This window comes from Rhododendron vialii, chromosome 13a (assembly GCF_030253575.1).
Source record: "Rhododendron vialii isolate Sample 1 chromosome 13a, ASM3025357v1".
Classification (NCBI taxonomy): domain Eukaryota; kingdom Viridiplantae; phylum Streptophyta; class Magnoliopsida; order Ericales; family Ericaceae; genus Rhododendron; species Rhododendron vialii.
In genome coordinates this window covers 26,331,930-26,354,339 of record NC_080569.1, presented here as the reverse complement: position 1 = coordinate 26,354,339, position 22,410 = coordinate 26,331,930, and the positions used below count along the sequence as shown (strand labels likewise).

At 39.8% G+C, this 22,410-nt stretch overlaps 1 protein-coding gene and 1 long non-coding RNA gene across 2 annotated transcripts in view; one reads left to right on the top strand and one right to left on the bottom strand.

Annotated features, from left to right (window-relative positions):
- Window positions 1–21,025: 21,025 nt before the first annotated feature.
- Window positions 21,026–21,598, bottom strand: LOC131312787 (uncharacterized). The gene is made up of 2 exons (XR_009195982.1): window positions 21,469–21,598; window positions 21,026–21,352 (listed from the first exon to the last, which is right to left on the bottom strand). It is a non-coding gene; the product is annotated as an uncharacterized LOC131312787 (long non-coding RNA).
- LOC131312785 (protein NAP1) overlaps window positions 21,318–22,410 on the top strand; it is a 33,932-nt gene continuing 32,839 nt past the window's right edge. Inside the window, exon 1 of the mRNA XM_058340761.1 lies at window positions 21,318–21,832. The gene's annotated coding sequence lies outside the window, so the exon portion shown is untranslated. The remainder of the gene's footprint in view (window positions 21,833–22,410) is intronic.

Genomic DNA, 22,410 nt, shown 5'->3' with positions numbered 1-22,410 from the left:
ATGAGCGAATGCTCCTGCCGAGCGTTATAGGATCCCGATATCTTTCATGTCGTAAACTAACTCTTAGTTCTCATCAATCGAATGACTTCAATATCAAATCATCTTAGTGCATATCAATACCTCAACAATACATATCCTTTATACCCTACAAGTTCTTACATGATTGGTTATCCCCTTTTCTTGTTTCAATATATATATTCTTAGCCAACTGTTTCACATCACATTTCCCACAATTCTCATCGTTAATCTCGTCACCATCCCATTTACTCTACTACCAAGTATTTACTAATTGATCACAAACTCAACTTCATGCAAGTAGCTAGGAACAACGACTTCACCTGCTGATTTATAGTTCAAGAGGAAATTAATAGTTGTCATTCACATTTTCATTTCATAAATATAATCAATCATCGTCATTCAAGTATTCCCGATCCAACTTTAATATACAATCAACCAACCTCATACTTTCTCTAGGCGTCGAGAAACATTTTCCAAGTGTGCTAGCCTACTACCCTAAGGCTCGGTAGACCATTCAAATAAGTAAACGTGCCTAGGAACATTCGTGTCTCACTCAAATGATTCTAAGGGCAAAGGATGCCCAATACATATAATGTATCTACCTCGAACACTTAGGGGTGTACCAAATCACCCGTGATATTCGAATACGACATAACCTTCAAAATCGGTATGGATTCTAACAACCAACCTATCATATTTTAACTATAACTTCTCATAGGTTTAGAATTTGATTATAAGACTACCACCATTAGAAAGTAGATTTTCCATACATCAATTTCGATATATAATATGCCCCAAACGAGTCCGGATGAAAATGTTATGATTGTCCGAAATTTTTTAAAAAAGCAGATTTTTCATTTCCTACCGGTAGGACACAACTTCCTACCGGTAGAAGACCAGAATTTCACAAAAAAGACACTACTGACAACATTTCTAACGGTAGGGCCAAAACTCCTACCGGTAGGACCTGGGTTTTTAGCGTACGATTTCTAGTTTCGACAGATTTCTCCCAACAACAAATATGGACGTTTAAACATTCTTAAACACATCAAACCAACTCATAAACACGTAAAGGAGGATAGAAATCCCTACCTCAAGCTTGGAGAGCGAAACCCACGAGATTTGAACAAGCCCTAGCTCCCGAAACTTTGAAATCAATCGAACACTGTAGAGACCCGTATTTTCGACAAAAAAAAAAAAATCGTTTAAAGGTTTTATTAATGTTAGACTATCGAGTAAATGTGAAATTTGTTGAATTTATTTGATTTGGGGTCAATGTGATAGGATTAAAAATGGAGGGAGTGCAAGTGTGGTTGGTGTGTGTCCTAGTATATATATGTGTGTGTGTGAGGGTGTAGAGGAAAAAAATCCCCAACCCTCTCTCTCTCTCCTCCCGATCTCTCTCTCTCTCTCGGCTTCTCTCGTTCTCTCTCTCTCTCACACTCTAACACCCCAAAATACCTCGAACCCACCTCAATCCGCCGCAAAGTTCTCGCATTCAAGTGTTCTAGAGCTTGGAAATTCGTGGGTTTGAGCTCGGAGAGGAGTATTCGGATGATTCGAAGTTTTCGGAGCTAGGGCTTGCTTGGTTGGGCTTGGATTTCGTTCTTCGACTTCGAGGTAAGGATTTCTCACAACTATTATATGTTTATGTGTTGATTTGGTGTTTGAATCGCACCCTAGATCATTAGTTTTGTTGTTGGAATTGTTCTGGTGAAATCTGAAAATCGTGCACTGAAAACCCAAACTCCTACCGGTAGGAGTTTTGGCCCTACCGGTAGAAACGCTGTCCAGCAGAGTCATTTTCGTGAAATTGTGGTCTCCTACCGGTAGGAAAATATGTCCTACCGGTAGGAAATGAAAAATTCAGCATTTTGGCAAAACTTCGGAAGGGCATAACTTTTTCATCCGAACTTCGTTTTGGGTAAATTTTATACCGAAATTCATGTGCCGGAAGTCTACTTTCCAATGGTGGTGGTCTCACCTCCTAATTCTTAACCAATAAGATTTGGTAGCCAAAATAAGATAGATATGTTCGTAGATGTTGGAAAATCCTTTTCCTTAGAATCGTTTGGGTGAGACATGGATATTCTTAGGTTCTCCTAAGTACTTAATTGAGTGGTTTGACGAGGCTAGTGGTATACTAGGCTTTGTGGTGGTCGTTGGGTTCCGTATGAGTCTTATGACACCGAAACGAGGGTTTAGAGAATATAAGGAATATAGGTGGGCGAAGGTTATATGTGTTGACATACGATGTGAAAAACGAACACGTAGAACACTCTTTTGAGTTAAACAACGCTAGGCGTGGACACGTGAGACATTTCTTTGTGTTTGATATGTGCTATACCTCTTGCGTAACTTATACAATTTTACGAGTTGCAAGGTGAAAATCTATGAATCGTTGTGAGAGAATATCCTTTGATATGTGAATGCTTATATGAAGAATGAATGGTGTAATGATTATGAGTTGAATGAAGTTGGATTATCCTTATTACTATTACAACTACTACCTCTTGTGAATAAGTCTTCGTTGTGAAATCATTATATGTGATTGAGATGAATGGTTGAGTGGCGAGGTGTGTTGGAGGAATTGTGGTACGGTGACTTATGCTACGTGATGTGATTTAGTTCCTTTAGTGAGGAAGGTATTTGTAGGGAGTAGCGGGACTCCATAAATAGCCCGGAAGGAGCACTCGTTTACGACATGTGATGTGGGATTGCAACGGTGATATATATATGAGTAAACGTAAGGGTTTATTTGATGAATATACGAGAGAAGTGATTGGTTGCTGAGACAACACCATAGAGTCATGTATCAACAGGTCTTTTCTTTAAACATGTGACGTTATGACTAAAGCGAAGTCGAGGAGCGGATAGAGTATTCGGAATAGGGTGTTATGGTTAGCCTATAGTCTTGATGTATAGTCACGGAACTTCATTTATGTCGTCGATATTGGGACAATCACTAATCATGTTTTGTTTCTACTTTGAGATACCTTACCTTGTCTCCGTTATTCATTCTACCTGTCATCCCATTTGCATATAATGGTTGTGTAGATTTCTCTGCTGGGCTAGTGTAGCTCAACCTATCATTTTTCAGGTATGAACCCGGAGCAGTAACATAGAGCGAAGTGCATGCATTCAAGTGATATTCTCGAAAGAGGTGGTAAAAGAGACCTATGGACATTTTGATAAAACGCATTTTTTGGGAATGTAATGGAACCTATTTTTTTTTATGATGTAATATATTCAAACTCTTGGAGTTGGATCTGTAATTTAATGATTAGGACATGGTGAAATCTTTTGGGGTATTATGTAAGATATCGTGAGGAGTTTTATTTACAAAAAGCTATCTTTATTTATGTTAAAAATCGAGGGCGTGACAACTTGGTATCAGAGCATAATTTTAGAATACCTTGAGACCGTGGGGAGACTTTGAGTCTCATGGGTTCAAAAAAAAAATTTATTGCATTTTGACATGACTTGTGTGCTACTGAGTGATTGACATGCATCCAACTATGTGGCATTGCATTTATATTACCGTATATTGGCATAGAGTTATTAGACTGGATTGGTGGAGTTGGAGATTCGAAGTTTATCCGTTTGTTGATGATCTTTTCATTGTTTCTTTGTAGTGAGATGCCTCCGAGACCTGAGAATAGACGAGGTAGGATTGGGAATTCGAGAATGGGGGCAGGACAAAATCAACTTGCTAGGGATATTGTAGCGGCACTTGCGGCAGCTAATCTTTTGCAACCACCTCCTAGGGATAACGCGGACAGTCGGGCCATAGTAGCCATGAGAGAATTTAGCCGTAGAAATCCACCTCAATTTGATGGGGAGAGTAGCGACCCCCTTGTGGCCGACCATTGGCTTTCACAAATTCGTAAGATCTTCAATGCCCTTAAGATTACGGAGGACGACCTACGGGTGAGTATAGTAGCTTGTCAACTTATCGGTGAGGCGAACGAGTGGTGGGAATCTGTTTTAGGAGTAAGGAGAGACGCTAGGAGGGCGGCTGGAGTTGCAAATCAGGAAATTGAGTCGGTTGAGGAAAGTTTGACTTGGGCTGAATTTGAGACACTTTTTGAAAACCAATATTTTCCAGAGTCGTATCGCGAACAGCTTAGAAACCAATTCGAAAGGTTAGATCAAGGTGACATGACCGTTTCAGAATATGCCACTAGGTTCCAAACCTTGTCCCATTTTGCGCCAGAGTTAGTTGCAATCGATGGTAGGAAATGTAGGCGTTTTGAGAAAGGGTTATGTCTGTCTATCAAGAAGTTTGTGGTAGGTCAACGAATTGAAAGGTTTTCTGACATTATCGAGTGTGCTAGAAGTATTGAGTATACGGAGGAAATACCAGAGGAGGCGAAAGTGCGGGAGTCGAGGAAACAAACCATTAGCAAGAACATATATATAGAAACATCTGGGAGCCAAGGCAGGAAGAAACAAAGAGATCAATTTTAGTCCACCTCGGGCCAGCATAGTTCAGAACCACCTAATCTTTCCAGAACGTCAGGAGTTCCGTCGGGATCAACAATTGTGTGTTATCGGTGCCGCCAGTCGGGCCATCGTGCAGTAGACTGTCCTCAGGAGAAGGAATATCATGGTCAGAGACCACCTCGGGTTTGCTATCGGTGTCGTCATCCGGGGCACTTAGCGGTAGATTGTCCACAATCGACAAGCAGAGGGAGCGTACAAAGACCCACGGGGCCGGGTCATGCGTTTTATACCGCGTTGCAAGGTAAAGTGAATTTATATGTTATGTTGAGATTACTTATGCATATACAAAGTGCTTATTTGCCAAATGATTGTTATTATGAAGTGTATGGTCTATTCTAGTGTTGGATAGCATTGCGGAAATGTCTCTATGAACTTGTCTGATAAAATCTAAGTGTTATGACAACTAGACTAGTGGGATGAAAATACTCAAGATTGTTAAAATGAATAGAAATCGTGTAAGGTCTTGTGGGATTGAAATGAACTAAATTACTATTGGGCCTCGTAGAGCCACGAGTTATGAAGTATTGGGCACTATGTGAGCCCGTGGTTGTGTAGGGTACTGTGTGAACTCGTGGTGAGATAGGGCACTGTGTGAGCCTGTGGTATCTGGGCACTGTGTGAACCCGTAGTGTATAGGGCACTGTGTGAGCCCGTGGTTGTATTGGGTACTATGTGAACCCGTGATGGTATTGGGCACTGTGTGAGCCTGTGGTATTTTGGGCACTATGTGAGCCTGTTGTCGTGTAGGGCACTGTGTGAGCCCGTAGTGTGTTGGGTACTATGTGAGCCCGTACTATATTGGGTACTGTATGAACCCATTGTATTGGGCACTATGTGAGCCTGTGGTCGTATTGGGTACTGTGTGAGCCCGTTGATGCGTAGATGTGTTCGATGATGTGTAAACCATTAATTCGTACGGTGGGTTTGCAACTGGTTAGTCTATTATGGTAATTGTGTATGAAATCGGTTGCTGTTTAGTTTTAATCTACATGCTTGACTTGTAATGTAAGCTTAGCGTGTGGAATTTGCTTTTGGAACACGATACTGGATAGATGATGATGTGCGTATAGGTACTTGCTACGTGTTAAATAGATGATCGATAGGAAGTGTTTGAATGGGGTGACCCAAATCTCGTAGTTAGATGTAACGTTACGTGATGATTGAAATCTCTAATCTTAACTCCTTATTTTGTTATACCTTATGATTTGATGATTTTTTTGCATGCCTTTTACTTTATAGATTATAGTCTTATTGAGATTTTCAATAGTCTAATTAATCCTTCGTGAGATATTGAATAAGTAAGACTACATGGATGTTGTAGACATATGCCGAACATGAATTGAATTCTTTACTTGGAGCGCCGCGTAAATATAGTGAAATGTGTGGAGTGGTGGGTCTTGGTTTAGAAAGTTGTTACACTTACGGATGTACATATTTTGAACTCAAAAATTTTCTGAAAGGGATAATGCTTGGTGAAAATTGAATCTTCGCATAGTTCATTTTCAAAATTATAACGGTATAGATCATTTTCAAAAATGATAACGGTATAGACTTGGAGTCGACTACATCATAGTCCATTTCCATGTTGACAAAATTGTCATTATTTTCAAATGACCAAGTGAGCTGTTCGTAATAAATTATTGATAATGTCGTTCCGAAATGAACATTTCCTTTCAAATTCTATAGAATTTTGTCACACATGGGCATGTTTCAATGGTTTGGCAACTACTTGAACAAGAGTTTTCAAGGAGGGGGCAAAATTTTCATCAAAACTAACACTTCACCATGGCTTTGGAAAATATAAGTTGGAAATTCATGATCATTGTTTAGTTTAGACTTCATCGTGTTGGACACTTTAACAACTACTCGGCATTTGTCTTTTGAGGGAATTTGTCTTGAGTTAGTATTAAGAACTATTAGAGTTCTACTTGTGCGAGTCTTAATAATTTGAGTAAGTCGGGGAGTAAAGAAATGAGGTGAAAGGAGAAATGTATGAAAGTTGATTTCCCTGTAAGCGTGCACAAAGAATCTAGTAAATCTTGGGATGGATGAGTTAATCTTAGAACTTTTCGATTACGTATTGCTTGACAAGATTGTTGAATTACAACGTTATGAAATTCTCCTTTGTGTTTGGACACGGTTCATGGAACCAAAATTGGTTAGTCGGAAGTAATGAGAATGGATATGGTTTGTGAGACTGGAATTAGTTGGTAACATGACTATGATTTGTATGAATACGACAACTTCGTGATTTGATGTGTATGAACATCGGAACTTGGCAATTGTTTAGTAAGAAGCTAAGCTAGTTAGTTGTGGCATTATAGAGTTTTCTACTTTTCTTGCATTTTGGACACGAAAGTGGCGGATACGAAGCGTTGTGTGATGAACACGGCCCTTAGGACAAGAAATCCATTGATGGTGTGCTTTCATCTATTCTATGCAAATTTCGGGACGAAATTTCTTTAAGGAGGGTAGGATGTAGAGACCCGTATTTTCGACAAAAAAAAAAAAATCGTTTAAAGGTTTTATTAATGTTAGACTATCGAGTAAATGTGAAATTTGTTGAATTTATTTGATTTGGGGTCAATGTGATAGGATTAAAAATGGAGGGAGTGCAAGTGTGGTTGGTGTGTGTCCTAGTATATATATGTGTGTGTGTGAGGGTGTAGAGGAAAAAAATCCCCAACCCTCTCTCTCTCTCCTCCCGATCTCTCTCTCTCTCTCGGCTTCTCTCGTTCTCTCTCTCTCTCACACTCTAACACCCCAAAATACCTCGAACCCACCTCAATCCGCCGCAAAGTTCTCGCATTCAAGTGTTCTAGAGCTTGGAAATTCGTGGGTTTGAGCTCGGAGAGGAGTATTCGGATGATTCGAAGTTTTCGGAGCTAGGGCTTGCTTGGTTGGGCTTGGATTTCGTTCTTCGACTTCGAGGTAAGGATTTCTCACAACTATTATATGTTTATGTGTTGATTTGGTGTTTGAATCGCACCCTAGATCATTAGTTTTGTTGTTGGAATTGTTCTGGTGAAATCTGAAAATCGTGCACTGAAAACCCAAACTCCTACCGGTAGGAGTTTTGGCCCTACCGGTAGAAACGCTGTCCAGCAGAGTCATTTTCGTGAAATTGTGGTCTCCTACCGGTAGGAAAATATGTCCTACCGGTAGGAAATGAAAAATTCAGCATTTTGGCAAAACTTCGGAAGGGCATAACTTTTTCATCCGAACTTCGTTTTGGGTAAATTTTATACCGAAATTCATGTGCCGGAAGTCTACTTTCCAATGGTGGTGGTCTCACCTCCTAATTCTTAACCAATAAGATTTGGTAGCCAAAATAAGATAGATATGTTCGTAGATGTTGGAAAATCCTTTTCCTTAGAATCGTTTGGGTGAGACATGGATATTCTTAGGTTCTCCTAAGTACTTAATTGAGTGGTTTGACGAGGCTAGTGGTATACTAGGCTTTGTGGTGGTCGTTGGGTTCCGTATGAGTCTTATGACACCGAAACGAGGGTTTAGAGAATATAAGGAATATAGGTGGGCGAAGGTTATATGTGTTGACATACGATGTGAAAAACGAACACGTAGAACACTCTTTTGAGTTAAACAACGCTAGGCGTGGACACGTGAGACATTTCTTTGTGTTTGATATGTGCTATACCTCTTGCGTAACTTATACAATTTTACGAGTTGCAAGGTGAAAATCTATGAATCGTTGTGAGAGAATATCCTTTGATATGTGAATGCTTATATGAAGAATGAATGGTGTAATGATTATGAGTTGAATGAAGTTGGATTATCCTTATTACTATTACAACTACTACCTCTTGTGAATAAGTCTTCGTTGTGAAATCATTATATGTGATTGAGATGAATGGTTGAGTGGCGAGGTGTGTTGGAGGAATTGTGGTACGGTGACTTATGCTACGTGATGTGATTTAGTTCCTTTAGTGAGGAAGGTATTTGTAGGGAGTAGCGGGACTCCATAAATAGCCCGGAAGGAGCACTCGTTTACGACATGTGATGTGGGATTGCAACGGTGATATATATATGAGTAAACGTAAGGGTTTATTTGATGAATATACGAGAGAAGTGATTGGTTGCTGAGACAACACCATAGAGTCATGTATCAACAGGTCTTTTCTTTAAACATGTGACGTTATGACTAAAGCGAAGTCGAGGAGCGGATAGAGTATTCGGAATAGGGTGTTATGGTTAGCCTATAGTCTTGATGTATAGTCACGGAACTTCATTTATGTCGTCGATATTGGGACAATCACTAATCATGTTTTGTTTCTACTTTGAGATACCTTACCTTGTCTCCGTTATTCATTCTACCTGTCATCCCATTTGCATATAATGGTTGTGTAGATTTCTCTGCTGGGCTAGTGTAGCTCAACCTATCATTTTTCAGGTATGAACCCGGAGCAGTAACATAGAGCGAAGTGCATGCATTCAAGTGATATTCTCGAAAGAGGTGGTAAAAGAGACCTATGGACATTTTGATAAAACGCATTTTTTGGGAATGTAATGGAACCTATTTTTTTTTATGATGTAATATATTCAAACTCTTGGAGTTGGATCTGTAATTTAATGATTAGGACATGGTGAAATCTTTTGGGGTATTATGTAAGATATCGTGAGGAGTTTTATTTACAAAAAGCTATCTTTATTTATGTTAAAAATCGAGGGCGTGACAAACACTCCACTCCAAGCTAAACCCAATAAAATACGAGCTCAAGATCGCATACGGAAGGTGGGATGGAGGTTAATCTTCATGGGTTTTGAGTGAGAGAAGAGGGGGGAAAGAGATATCGGAGGGAGAGCGAGAGAGCCGAGAGAGGGAGAGAGAGCCAAGAGTATGTGTGGGGGAGAAAAATGGTTCTCTACACACCCCCCATCGATAAATACTCACACACACTTTCAAATTACTCTTGCACCCCAAACTTCCATTTTCCTCACATTAACCCTCAAAATCAAGTAACCACGACATTTCTTAATTATAAAAATCAAAAATTAATACGGGTCTCTACGTAGATTTTCCCGGTGTATAGCGTCTATTATTTTAGATGGTAATTTGGAAAACTTCGATCTTAAATCGTCAACCAAGAACTTCTATGATTATTTTAATCAACCATGTCGTATTTTAGTGCCCCTGGTGAGAAAGATGTGGCCACTCATCCACATTGGCAAACCGAAGAAATGTCTTCATTCACTTTCGTTTTCAATCACATACTCTTTAGACCGTAGCCTTAATCCAGTACCCCCTTGGCCAACTCGGCCATCTCAAGCCCCAATGTTATTGGATTTCTTAATTTTCTGCTCATAGGGATGCAGGCTATGGGATATATTGTTTCGCATGAGTAAATCAAGTTGTAGAGCTGTCAATTTTATATTGCTGTCAAGAGACCTCGAAGGATAGACCTGTTGAATATGGATCCACATCCTACATTTTAAATTTGACTTCAGTAACAAGTTCAAGCTTGGTATTGTTGATCTTAGCACAAAGTGTGGACCTTGGTATTTACCTCACATCAAGCTACGTGTCTTGCGGATAAAACTGAATTGCAGTGAAAGGTGTACTCCGATGCATTGTGTTTCCTATTTCATGATAGTTAAACTATTACAGAATACACTAAGAAGAAAACGTTGATTGCTAAAATGGTTCTCTCCCTTCTTGTGTATAGAGATACCTTCAGTTATTGATATATATAAGACAAGAATACATTATGTTATGCTTTACAAGGAAACTGCAGAAATCAAGAGAACTATACAAGGAAAATACAGTAGAGCAAATCACTAAGTTAATGCTGGAAATCAGCAATCTGTCAAGGGAAATCTTCAAGATTTTTCCATGTTTAATACTCCCCCCAAGGTGGAGCGTGTATGTGAGTAACGCCCAACTTGCTAGTGAGACGACTGAAAGGGTCCTTTCCCAACGGTTTGGTAAATAAGTCAGCAATTTGGTCAGTTGATCGAATATAACAAGGAGAAATCAACTTGCATTGTACTTTCTCACGGACAAAGTGGCAATCGAGCTCGATATGCTTCGTACGCTCATGAAATACGGGGTTCTCAGCAATGTGAATGGCAGCTTGATTGTTACAATAGAGATTGATAGGCGTTGAGTGTGGAATCCCAAGATCATTCATGAGATAGGTTAACCATTGAAGTTAGGAGGTGAGGGTTGCCATGGCACGATATTCAGCTTCAGCGGAAGAGTGTGAAATAGTAGTTTGCTTCTTGGTTTTCCACGAGATTGGACTTGAGCCTAGAAGAATGCAAAAACCTGTCGTAGAGCGACGAGTTGTGGGATAACTAGCCCAATCAGAATCACAAAAACCGCTGATATTGAGTGAGCTAGTTGAAGATAATAGAATTCCTTTTCCAGGAGAACCTTTGAGGTAACGAAGAACGCGAGTAGCAGCATCCATGTGGGAGGTGCGGGGGTCCTGCATAAATTGACTAAGAACATGGACTGAATATGCAATGTCTGGCCTAGTGACTGTAAGATAGATGAGACGTCCAACAAGGCGACGATAGGTGGACGGATCAGATAAGGGAACACCGTCAGTTGGCGTTAAACTGTCATGCCCTGAATTTTTAACATAAATATAAAAGGTTGTTCATACATAAATCCTCACAAATATCCCTTACGATACCCAAAAGATCACCATATTCTCATTCCCAAAGCAAATACTTCCAAGTCCATTGAATTCCAAAATATTGCATCATAGCCTCGACGACCCCAAATTAACAGAAGCATCAGGTATCAAGAGAGTTAATAGTTTACAAATGTTCCATAGTCAAAAGAATCATAACTTAAGTTGCAAATACATCTTTCAAAAGAAATTTACAAAGATGGATGAGTAACTCCTCTTGTTAGCTTTCAAAATAATGTCCACACTTCAAGCACTCCAAGCATGCAAGCTATGGATCCGGGTTAGCACCTGAAAATAATATAAGGCTTGAGCTACACTAGCCCAGTAGAAAAGTCTACACAAACTCTATATGCAAATGAGCAACGCGGATAAACAGATGAAGGAAATGACACAACAACATATGTGAGCACAACCCATTATGGTCCGAGTGTCCAACTATCACCAATCCCTCTTCCCAACATACTCTTATCTCCAATTCATTTAATTCGTGTCTCAATAACTCGTTTCTTCAGTGTGTCTGAGCCGAAGCTCCTGCCGGGCTAATTATGGGACCCCGAAATCCCCTGCCAAGCACCCACCTTGAAGGTTAGGCCTTGAATGATCATTATGAGCACTAGCTCCTACCGGGCTATTTTTGGGACCCCGATATCCCCTGCTAGGCACCCACCTGTCGATGGGCCCCGAGTGTTCGCGCGTCATTCACGCACTCAAATGTATCATTCATATTTCAACGTGTAACAATTTATGTTTCACATTTCTTAACTCACTAAGTACGTTTAAGACCTTCGGATACCACTCTAGTGTGACACAAGTAACACTCTCCAAAACACTTGAAGGAATGCACGAACAAACCCATTGGAATCGACGAGAAGCTTCAAAAGTAATTTGGAAGAACGTAGGAGAAGCTGCTGAAAGACACTGCTACAGCTTAATTACCTACCGGAAGGTGAACGAGTCCTACCGGTAGGAATTAAAAACAGAGAGGCCAAGATTTCGAACGTAAGAATCTAACACAGAGGCCAAGATTTCGAACGTAAGAATCTAACACTTGACCTACTGGTAGGTAAGAAATACTGGTAGAACGAGTCCTACCTACCGTCCTACCGGTAGGAATTAAAAATAGAGAGGCCAGGATTTCGAACGTAAGAATCTAACACAGAGGCCAAGATTTCGAATGTAAGAATCTAATACTTGACCTATTTTCGAATGTAAGAATCTAATACTTGACCTACCGGTAGGTAAGAAATAAGAAATTTCTACCGGTAGGTGAATGAATTTTTGAGCAGCTTTTGAGCTGCTGCAGTACGTTTGAGCTGGTTGAGGAAAAATTTCATACTTGTCCTACCGGTAGGTGGGAGTGTTTTCAGGCCATTTTGACAGGATTTTTCAGATTTCGATTCGATCTCAACAACAACCAACACAAGTTCGAATAAAGCATAGAATCACTCAAATAACATATAAAGAGAGGTAGAATTCCCTACCTTGAGTCGGAGGGTGAAACCCAAGCGATTTGAACGAGCCCTAGCTTCCGGAACCTCAAAATTAATCGAATACTCCTCTCCGAGCTAAACCCAACCGAATACAAGCTCAAGATCACGCACAGAAGGTGGAACAAAGGTTAATATTCTTGGGTTTGGAGTTTGGAGGTGAAATTTGGGAGTGGGAGGGAGAGAGATGGAGAGAGGAGGGAGAGAGATGGAGAGAGCCGGGAGAGAGAGAAGAACGGGAGAGAGAATGAGATGAGCAAAGGGGAAATAATTTTCCCTGGTACACCACACATATACACACATGCACTAATTACACCAACACCCAATATTTTCCAAACCATTACACATTTACCCCACAACCATTATCTCCACATTAATCTACCATTTATCCATTTATAAAACATTAAAATTTATAAAAAAATTTACGGGTCTCTACATAAACGAAGATGTTGTTCCATAGGAAAATCAAAAGGTTTGGCACCTAGTAAACCTGCATCTTGGAGAATATCCAGCGTGTATTTGCACTGAGATAAGAATAATCCTTTTTGTGATTGGGCTACCTCAATGCCAAGGAAGTACTTGAGCCGTCCAAGGTCTTTGATGAATAAATTCTTGGCTAAATAATCTTTGAGGTGCTGAATCGCTGTGAGATCATTGCCTGTGACAATAATATCATCAACGTATACCAAAACAAAGGTGGAAGACTGTCCACTAATACAAGTAAACAAGGAATAATCTGCTCGTGATTGGGAAAAACTAGCTTGTTGAATAATTTGAGAGAACTTGGCGAACCACTGGCAAGAAGCCTGTTTCAAACCATATAAAGACTTATGTAACTTGCAAACTCGAGTCTCCCCCTGTCAAGCAAACCCAAATGGAAGGGTAATATACACTTCTTCATTTAAATCACCATGAAGAAATGCATTGTTAACGTCAAGTTGATTAAGCGACCAATGTTTTATAGAAGCAATTGATAAGAGAGCACGAACAGTAACAAGTTTTGCTACAGGTGCAAAGGTGTCGTGGTAATCAAGACCTTGTACCTGTGTAAATCCCTTCGTAACTAGGCGAGCTTTGTAGTGGTCAATGGTCCCATCAGATTGAAACTTGACTTTATAAACCCATTTACACCCGATAGGTTTTTTGTTGGGTGGTAAATGAGTCAGACTCCAAGTATGGTTCTTTTCGAGTGCATCAATTTCTGCAGCCATGGCTTCACACCATTGTGGGAGTTTAATTGCTTGGGAGAAGGACTTTGGCTCTTCGGTGGAGGTAAGTGAAGATAGAAAGGCTCGATGATTAGCAGAAAAATTGGTGTAGGAAATGTATTGTTCAAGAGGATAGAGAATACCTGTCCGTTGCGAAGACGTAGGAGTTGGGAGTGTAACATTAGCAACTGCAGAACAATGGAAATCCTTGAGATAAGATGGTTTTCGTCGCTCACGAGGAGGACGATTGGTATGACTGGTGTCAAGGGAATTGTCAATGCTCAAGGAATTATCAGCAACATGAGGCATGGTGGTAGGTTCAGTTGTGGCTCCTGGAACTGAGGGAGATGGAGGAGTCTGGACCTCAACAGGTTCATTTTGGATAGGTTGGTGGCGGCGTTGGTAAATTTGGGTGATGGGTGGTCTGTTAGGGCGAATTAGATTTGGTTCTGGTAAATAGATGGGCTGAGTTGGTGCATAATCAAATTGTGGATGATCCTCGATAGGTAAAGGAATGACCACTGGTGGAGTGTAGTCTGATGAAATATCTTTGAAGGGAAAAATTGTTTCATGAAATGCAACATCTCTTGACACATATATGCTTTTTGTTTTGATATCAAAAATCCGATAACCTTTTTGGGCATAAGGATATCCAACAAAAACTCTGGGCTTTCCGCGTTGGTCAAATTTGTGTTTTATGTGAGCATTGTGAGCAAAATACACGAAGATGTGAATAGGAAGCGGAGGTGCAAAATAGTACTTCATAGGGTGATTTGTTCTGAAGTAAGGGTGTAGGGATTCTATTGATTAAATAAGCTGCAGTGAGAATACATTCTCCCCAAAAAGAAAGGGGCAAGTTGGCTTGAAATCTTAATGCTCGAGCAACATCTAAAAGGTGACGATGTTCACGTTCGACAACGCCGTTTTGTTGAGGTGTAGACACATAACTACGCTGGTGAATAATCCCATTTTCAGAAAGAAAAAAAATGTTGCATTTCATTGGATAAAAACTCACTGCCATTGTCGGATTGAATTTGTTGAATCTCTGGGAGAAACTCCTCACCTTGACCAGAAAATATATGTTTAATTTGACAATGATATTGGGTTTTTACCATGGAAAAAAAAATTCAAATGATATTTCATATCAGACTTGAAACGCATAAGGTATATCCACGTGCAATGTGAAAAATCATCCACAATGGTAAGAAAGAATCTTGCACCACTCATGGATGGTTTGGAGAAACTACCCCAAATGTCAACATGGATTAATTGAAATGGTTTATTTGTAGAAATGGAACTATGAGGAAAACATAATGTGGTCTGCTTTGCTTGTGGACAAATCTTACAAACATGCAGAAGGGAATAAGAAATAGAGGAAACATTATTTGCTAGTTCAGACATTCGGTGATGGGAAGGGTGTCCAAGCCACCAATGCCAGATGTCAATGGTAGGTGTTCCAGTAACTAGGTTTGCAGAAGATGCTCGAAGATAGTAGAGATTGCCATGTACACTACCCAATCCAATCGTCCTCTTCGCGGACAGGTCCTGAAAAATACATCGATCACGCAAGAAAACAACTGAGTATTGATGGGAATTGGTGAGCTGACTCACAGATAATAGATTGAATTTAAAAGATGGAATGTAGAAAACATTATCAAGTTGAAAATCTGGTGAAAGAATCACAGTTCCAGTGTGGGTGATTTTTGCATCAGAGCCATCAGGCAATTGAACAAAAGATGGATGAGGGCAAGGTTTATAAGATGAGAAAAGTGATAGAGAAGAGCACATGTGGTTGCTAGCACCTGTATCGATAATCCAAGCAGAAAATCATGTAGCAGAAAGAGCTATACCTGCTAAGTTAGCATTAAAATCTGTGCTACCTGATGAGAGCATGGCCAAAATTTTCTTGTACTGTTCTTGTGTAACCATAGGAGCAGTGACCATTGCTTGATCATTAGCCTGAGAAGGTCCTGAAGAAAGAGAGTTCGAATGGCCCTGATTTCTGCGAGAATTCCTTGGTTTATCAGTTGGATAACCATGCAGTTTTATAGCAGGTGTCTATATTATGATTGTCCAAATCACAGTAATCACAATGCATTCGTGATTTTCCCATCGATGATTGTCTGCACCACTATTGCGCTGATTGGAATATGCATTTTGACGGTTCGATGGATGGTTTTGATGAGGAGCCCTGTTATAGCTGCTAAAATTAGCACGGTTTTGGACAGGCACATACTTATTTTCTGCACTATTTGTAACAGCCGAGTTCACTGCAAGGGCAGTAGCTTCTGGAGTAGTGATGGATGGTCTTGAAGAATGTATCTCTTGTTGCTCCTCCTCTTGTCGCACTAAGGCATATATCTTGGTGGCATTTGGAAATGGATCCATTAGTAGGATCTGACTTCGAAGACCGGAATAACACCCATGAAGGCCTTGAAGAAATTCCATCCCACGATCTTGCTGTTGGAGGGCTGCATTAGCTTTCCCATGGCCACAAGTGCAAGGCAGCAAAGTAGAAAGGGAATTGAGTTCATCCCATAACGCCTTCATCTTTGTAAAATATGTGGAGATTGACGAGTCTTCTTGTGTGGTGTTAGCAATAGATTGTTTCAGTTGATAGATTTTTGGCGCGTTAGTCTGGGTGAATCGATCACGTAGATCGATCCATATTTCCCTTGCAGTTTGCGCGTATAGAATACTAACACGGATCTCACTTTCTGTGGAGTTGAGGATCCATGAACTGACAAGGTCATTGCAGCGCTCCCATTGACGTAGTTGGGTGGTTTCCTTGGGCACTTCGATTGAACCGTCGACAAAGCCAAGTTTATTTTTAGCGCGAAGCGCCATGGTCATTGCACGAAGCCATGGTCCGTAGTTATCTCCAGAAAGAAGTGGAGAAACTAAACCAGCAGTAGGGTTGTCTGAATGGTGTATGAAGTATGGGTCATCAGATCCTAGTACATCAATCGAACTAGGATCCTTATCTTTCTCTTTGTCTGCCATGGCTATAGAGTCAAGATCTCTCACCGCTCTGATACCATATTACAGAATATACTAAGAATTAAAGGTTGATTGCTAAAATGGTTCTCTCCCTTCTTGTGTATAGAGATACCTTCAGTTATTGATATATATAAGACGAGAATACATTGTGTTATGCTTTACAAGGAAAACTGCAGAAATCAAGAGAACTATACAAGGAAAATACAATAGAGCAAATCACTAAGTTAATGCTGGAAATCAGCAATTTGTCAAGGGAAATCTTCAAGATCTTTCCATGTTTAATATAAACCGCTCCAATGATCGTGGACATATAGCTCACATTAGGTGAACCATGTGATTCAGTTTTTGTTTTTGTTATTTTCTGCATCCATATTCACTTATGCCAGGTTTCGAATTCGAACTACTAACCAACAGATATATCTCATGGCAATGCAAGATAAGTGGTTCAGCATCTTATTTTTGCTCCCCTGACGTTGAACGGTGAATTGTTTTTGGTTATTATATTTGCATTTGTTGTGTTCAGCTTTGAGAATTCTCTTTTGTAGTGGTCTGCAGCAGCGTAGTGGAAGAGACTTATAATAAGGAGTGTAAAGATACAAAGAAAAGCGAAGGAAGGTTGCGCAAGAGCCTGAATATACAATATCAGATGTTCGGCCATCTAGTTTGAAGTGTTGAAATCAATCAGTTGTTTGTTAGGAACTTCACTAGTCAACTAGGAATCAGATTGACGGCTGAATAATTATGCTTCAAAGGCTCTAAAGAGGTTTATAATTCTAATACATGTCTGTTTTTGGAATTTGGAGGCTTATATGCTTCTGTATGGACTCCATGCATGAACTAACAGGAGCCAAAGGGCTTGTAGCCCAATGGTATTTCCTGGTCCTCCCTTGTGGGATGCTAAAGTTTGAGCCCTGTCGTAGGCGTTTCAGCGTTTGTGGATTCAGGGCTATGGACAACCTCTGGACTAACTTACTAACTCCCCTCTAACCCTCGTTGATGTATAAAGTGTGGCAAAAAGGAAAAAAAAAAAAAAAAAAAAAAACTAACAGGAGAAAGATGTAAAAATTAATCACCCGATGCTTCATTATACTGCTGTCGTTTTCATACATGTTGGCCCCTCATTTCTGCTTTGTTCATATGAAATCCAGTGAAGCATTAGTAGTTTATTAGGTTTTTAGCTAACTGCCTATTAAGAGCATTCTGGTTAGTTGGCTTTAGAAATGGCTACAGTTCAAGAGTATTGTGATTTTTGAATTTCCTTGGAACTCAGGTTCCTTTATATATAGACTGGTTTTATTTGCTGAGATTCAATTACAGTTTGGCTCTATTTGCTGAGATTGAATTACAGTTTTACTTGTATAGATTAAATTGAATTGCTATGACATCTCTTCATATCCTCCTTGTGCATGTTTTGTTGTCTTTGTTTCCATAGACTTGATGCATGGACGTTCTGCCACCTTCCTGGCGTAGTCCGTTTCGGTTTTTCATAGCCAAGAGAAAAGGAGGGCCTGGGGTGTTGGGAGTGGAGGAAGTTAAAAAGTTTGGTGACTTGGGAGGTTCATCGAATAAAGAAAAATGCGGTTGACTACTCGAGGATCAGAGATCAACTGCCTGTACCTCTATGACTCTGTTTTGTGTGCAGTCTTCACACACCATGTAGCAGTTCATTCAGTACGTTGGTTTCTGTCGACTACTTTAGTTAAGCCCGTTGCATATGCTAATGGCCATTCTGGATCAACAATGTTGTTTAGCTAAACGTGCTCTAGTTTGCAGAGAATCAACTCTTACTTTCTTGCTGGTTGTATCTCTGTTGGACCTCTGTTCTTTTACACTTTAACTTATTTTTTTCTCCCTTTTTAGAACTTAAATGAAAATAAGTTAAGTTCATCCATTTTTCTAAACTTAAATTTAATTGCCTAACGCACACACAATTACAATATAAGTAAAGTTTAAATTAAAAGAATGGACTGAATTAAAAAGTAAGTTAAATTTAAGTGTAAAATGACGCAACCTTACTTTAAAAACTGAAACTAGTTGCTAATCATAGCTATCCCCACTGAAAATTTCCAGCATTGCACACATTTCTTTCAGGCCACCACTCAATATGTGTCCAGTGATTCTCAAAAGTAAACAGAGGATCCGAAAACATAAGAGACTCACAAAAGAGAACAGCAAAAGTAAATCAATGAAATTAGAAAGGATTACTTCACTATCACACATTTATGTTGAGAATCTTGACAATGGTAGCATGCATCGAATACGAGATCGAAAAAAATGAGACCAATAGTAGCATGCATCGAATACGGGATCACTTCACTATCAAAATGGGATCGAAACTATATGGGATCGAATGGTAGTATGCATCGATTATGAGATAGAAACTAAACAGGATCACTTCACTATCACACAATTTAATGTAAAGAATAAAACCAATGGTAGCATGCATCGAATACGGGATCGAGAAAAATAATAAACTATCCTTTTTATCAAATAGCGTTGTGTCCGTTCAATACATGGGGCCGAAAAAATCGATGTGGTTTTTTATCCTGTGTATCGAACAGACATAACGTTAGTTTATTAGAACTGCATGGCTTCTGCCTATAATCAAAATCTTACCACACCTCCACCCTCAGCAACTTTGAGGCTTTGTTTGGAACATGGAGAAAGTGATGGAAATTGAAGAAAAGAAAATAAGAGAGAAATTGGAGGAAAATGGGAGGGAATTTTTATTTTAATTTTTGGCATTAAAAAGAACTTCATAGAATAATAAATAGTCGTTACACCCCATAGTTCAGAAAAACAAAAGGCAGCCAGATTACATGATAACAAAATACATCAAGCATAAATAAGAGATACAATCTTCCTAAAACAAAAGGGGAGCCATTGAGATATTAGTTACATGTATTTACAATATGGGGTGCGTGGACCAAGTGGGAGATTGCTGGGAAAAAATAAAGAGTATTTATTTTATGTGGTCCTATGCACTGTATTTTCTAAATTGGATTGCAATGTGATTATTGGACTTAATAGATTGGGTCATGTTAGTCAAATTATGTGATCTACTTGGCAGCATGGTTTTTTCCTATTGGACAGTGGTTTCCCAATAATATTTGGTGAGATTAAATCCCAACCATTGATTCCATTGTTTCTATGATGGAAAATGAAACATATGGTGTATCCGTTGTAGAGAAACCGTCCTCGGTGAGATTATTTTTGTGTAAGCTCTCCCTTTATAAAACAGGCTCACATTTTCTTTTTTCCATCGGCTGAAAAATAACCATCACCTGGGGTAGAGCACTCTAAGTTTTTTTCAAGATTGTAGATGATGAATTTCGCTCCAGGTATGTGCAAAAGATTTTCCCTTCTCCCTTATCCTTGATAATTTCCGTGAGACATCCCTAAGATTATGCAGTTTTTTCCCAACATTTTACGAAACTTGAATTCCTTATTTTCTCTCGTCTTTCTCTCACATTCAAATAATAGGAGTGATTTTTTTTTTAAAACTTTCCTTCCTTTACTCCCACTTTTTCTAGGATCAGTTTGGACGACCGGAATCTTCAGTAAGGATATGAATGTGATTCCTAGGATTAGGAATTTGATTGAGTGAGAATAGGAATATGATTACTTTGAATGAATTCCTCTGAATACAATACGTGAAGTAATTTTATTCCAGTGTTTGGATTAATTCAGTAATTTCATGCATGAATCAATTTTTTTGGAAATTTATCAAAGTCAATATATATTTTTTAATTGATTAAGTCAGGAATCCAAGATTCTCATAGGGCAGGGAAGGGAACAGATTCCCACTCAATCTAATAATGTGATTCCTGGTAGGATGTGTCGTCAGGAATCAAATCACAATTCTATTCTTGTCTCTCCCAAACATGAGAATCCTGAGAGTGTAACATCACATTTCTATTCTTGTTCCTTTCAAACGTCGGAATCATAAAAGTATAATGTCACATTCTCATTTCTCGCCTAAGTTTCAAACAAAGCCTGAATATTTGTATCCTACGGCCCAAAAACCACAGCAGAGACCAGGGAGCCTTCACTGCTGCTCCCACGTTCTATTCACACGCCACGTGTAAAAGTTAACATGGGCTGTAGCTTGTGAGCAATGAGCATACACACTCAGGTCTTCCCCAGCAAAAGGAAAAAAAAGAGAGACGAAGAGTGGAAGTTACTCTACTCCTTCTACTCATTTCTCTCTCTCTCTCTCTCTCTCTAACTAACAGCCCATTTGGCAACGTAGGTGAGAAAATAGAATTTGAATGGATAACATATAGGGGCGCCATGTTATTTTTACCAGTATAACCCTCCCAGCCCTAGATCCTCAGTCGTCTTCTTCTCCCAGCTCTGTATTCCATCTTCTCTAAACTCGATCAACCAGAATCACCGCTACAACAATGGCGATCGAACTCCACAAACCCCCAATCTAGTTCCTCGTAATCCCGCTATAGTCATCACCAGTGGACTCCGAACACGAAGACCTAAATCCCAAATCCCACCTGCCCGACCCGACCCGACTACGACGGCCCCTCCGCCAAGGACACGGGAAGTGGGTTGCAGCGGTGATGGTGGGCTGAGGACACGAGAAGTGGCGGCAAGGGGAGCGGAGCAAGGGGTAAGATCGGAAGAAGCTCTCTTCCTCACGGAATCTCGCCGATATTGGTGAGAAACGAAATGGGGGTTTGAAGGGGTTCTGCTCTCTCCCCCTCTCCCACCGTTTCTCACCCTCTTGTCCATCCAAACGTGCGAGAGAGAGCTCTCTCCCTCAGTTTCGTTTATTTTCTCTCGAAGTCACTCCATCCAAACGAAAGCTCGTCTCCTCGTGCGTTAAATGGAGTCGGGCCACAACGGCTGTTCAATCCACCTTAGCTACTCGATCTCAGTGTTTGTGCTGTTCAGTTAGATTCCACCATCGGAATCGCACAATCAAGCCCTTTCGATCGTGGTAATTTTCGCCTTCATCACCAAATTTTAGGTTTAGATCAGAGGATTTCGATGCCAAAGAAAAATACACAAATCAAAACAAAAGAAGCAAACCAAGAAATACGTGGTGAGAGCTAACCTAAGAAGTGGCTGGCAGGCGAGGGCTCTGGCTTAGAATGTACATTGTTATGCATGCCTTCTGTTGTGATTGAATGTGGAATGTAGTACAACCCTGATGTAAATGATGTTTCTCAATTTTTGTGATTGAATGTGGAATTCATAACCTAAGATAGCTTCGAATGTACATTGTTATGCATGCCTTCCGTTGAAATGTTTTTGCTAGATTGCAGAAGTTGAAATGTGAACTAAAACCATCTCCCCCTTCACTAAAATTTGTAAAATATTTTAGCGGAAGTATGAGTAAAAGCTTCATTTGAGACATGAAGTATTTCAATGGGAAAAGTGCAAGCACGCATTCAAACATGAACTATGAGTAAAACCTTCACTTATTGTGTAGTGGTAAATTTGAAATTCACAAAATGGCCTTCAATAGTTTGAGTTTAAACGACTTTCCTTTTTTTAGCTTTAAACTCCTTTTCT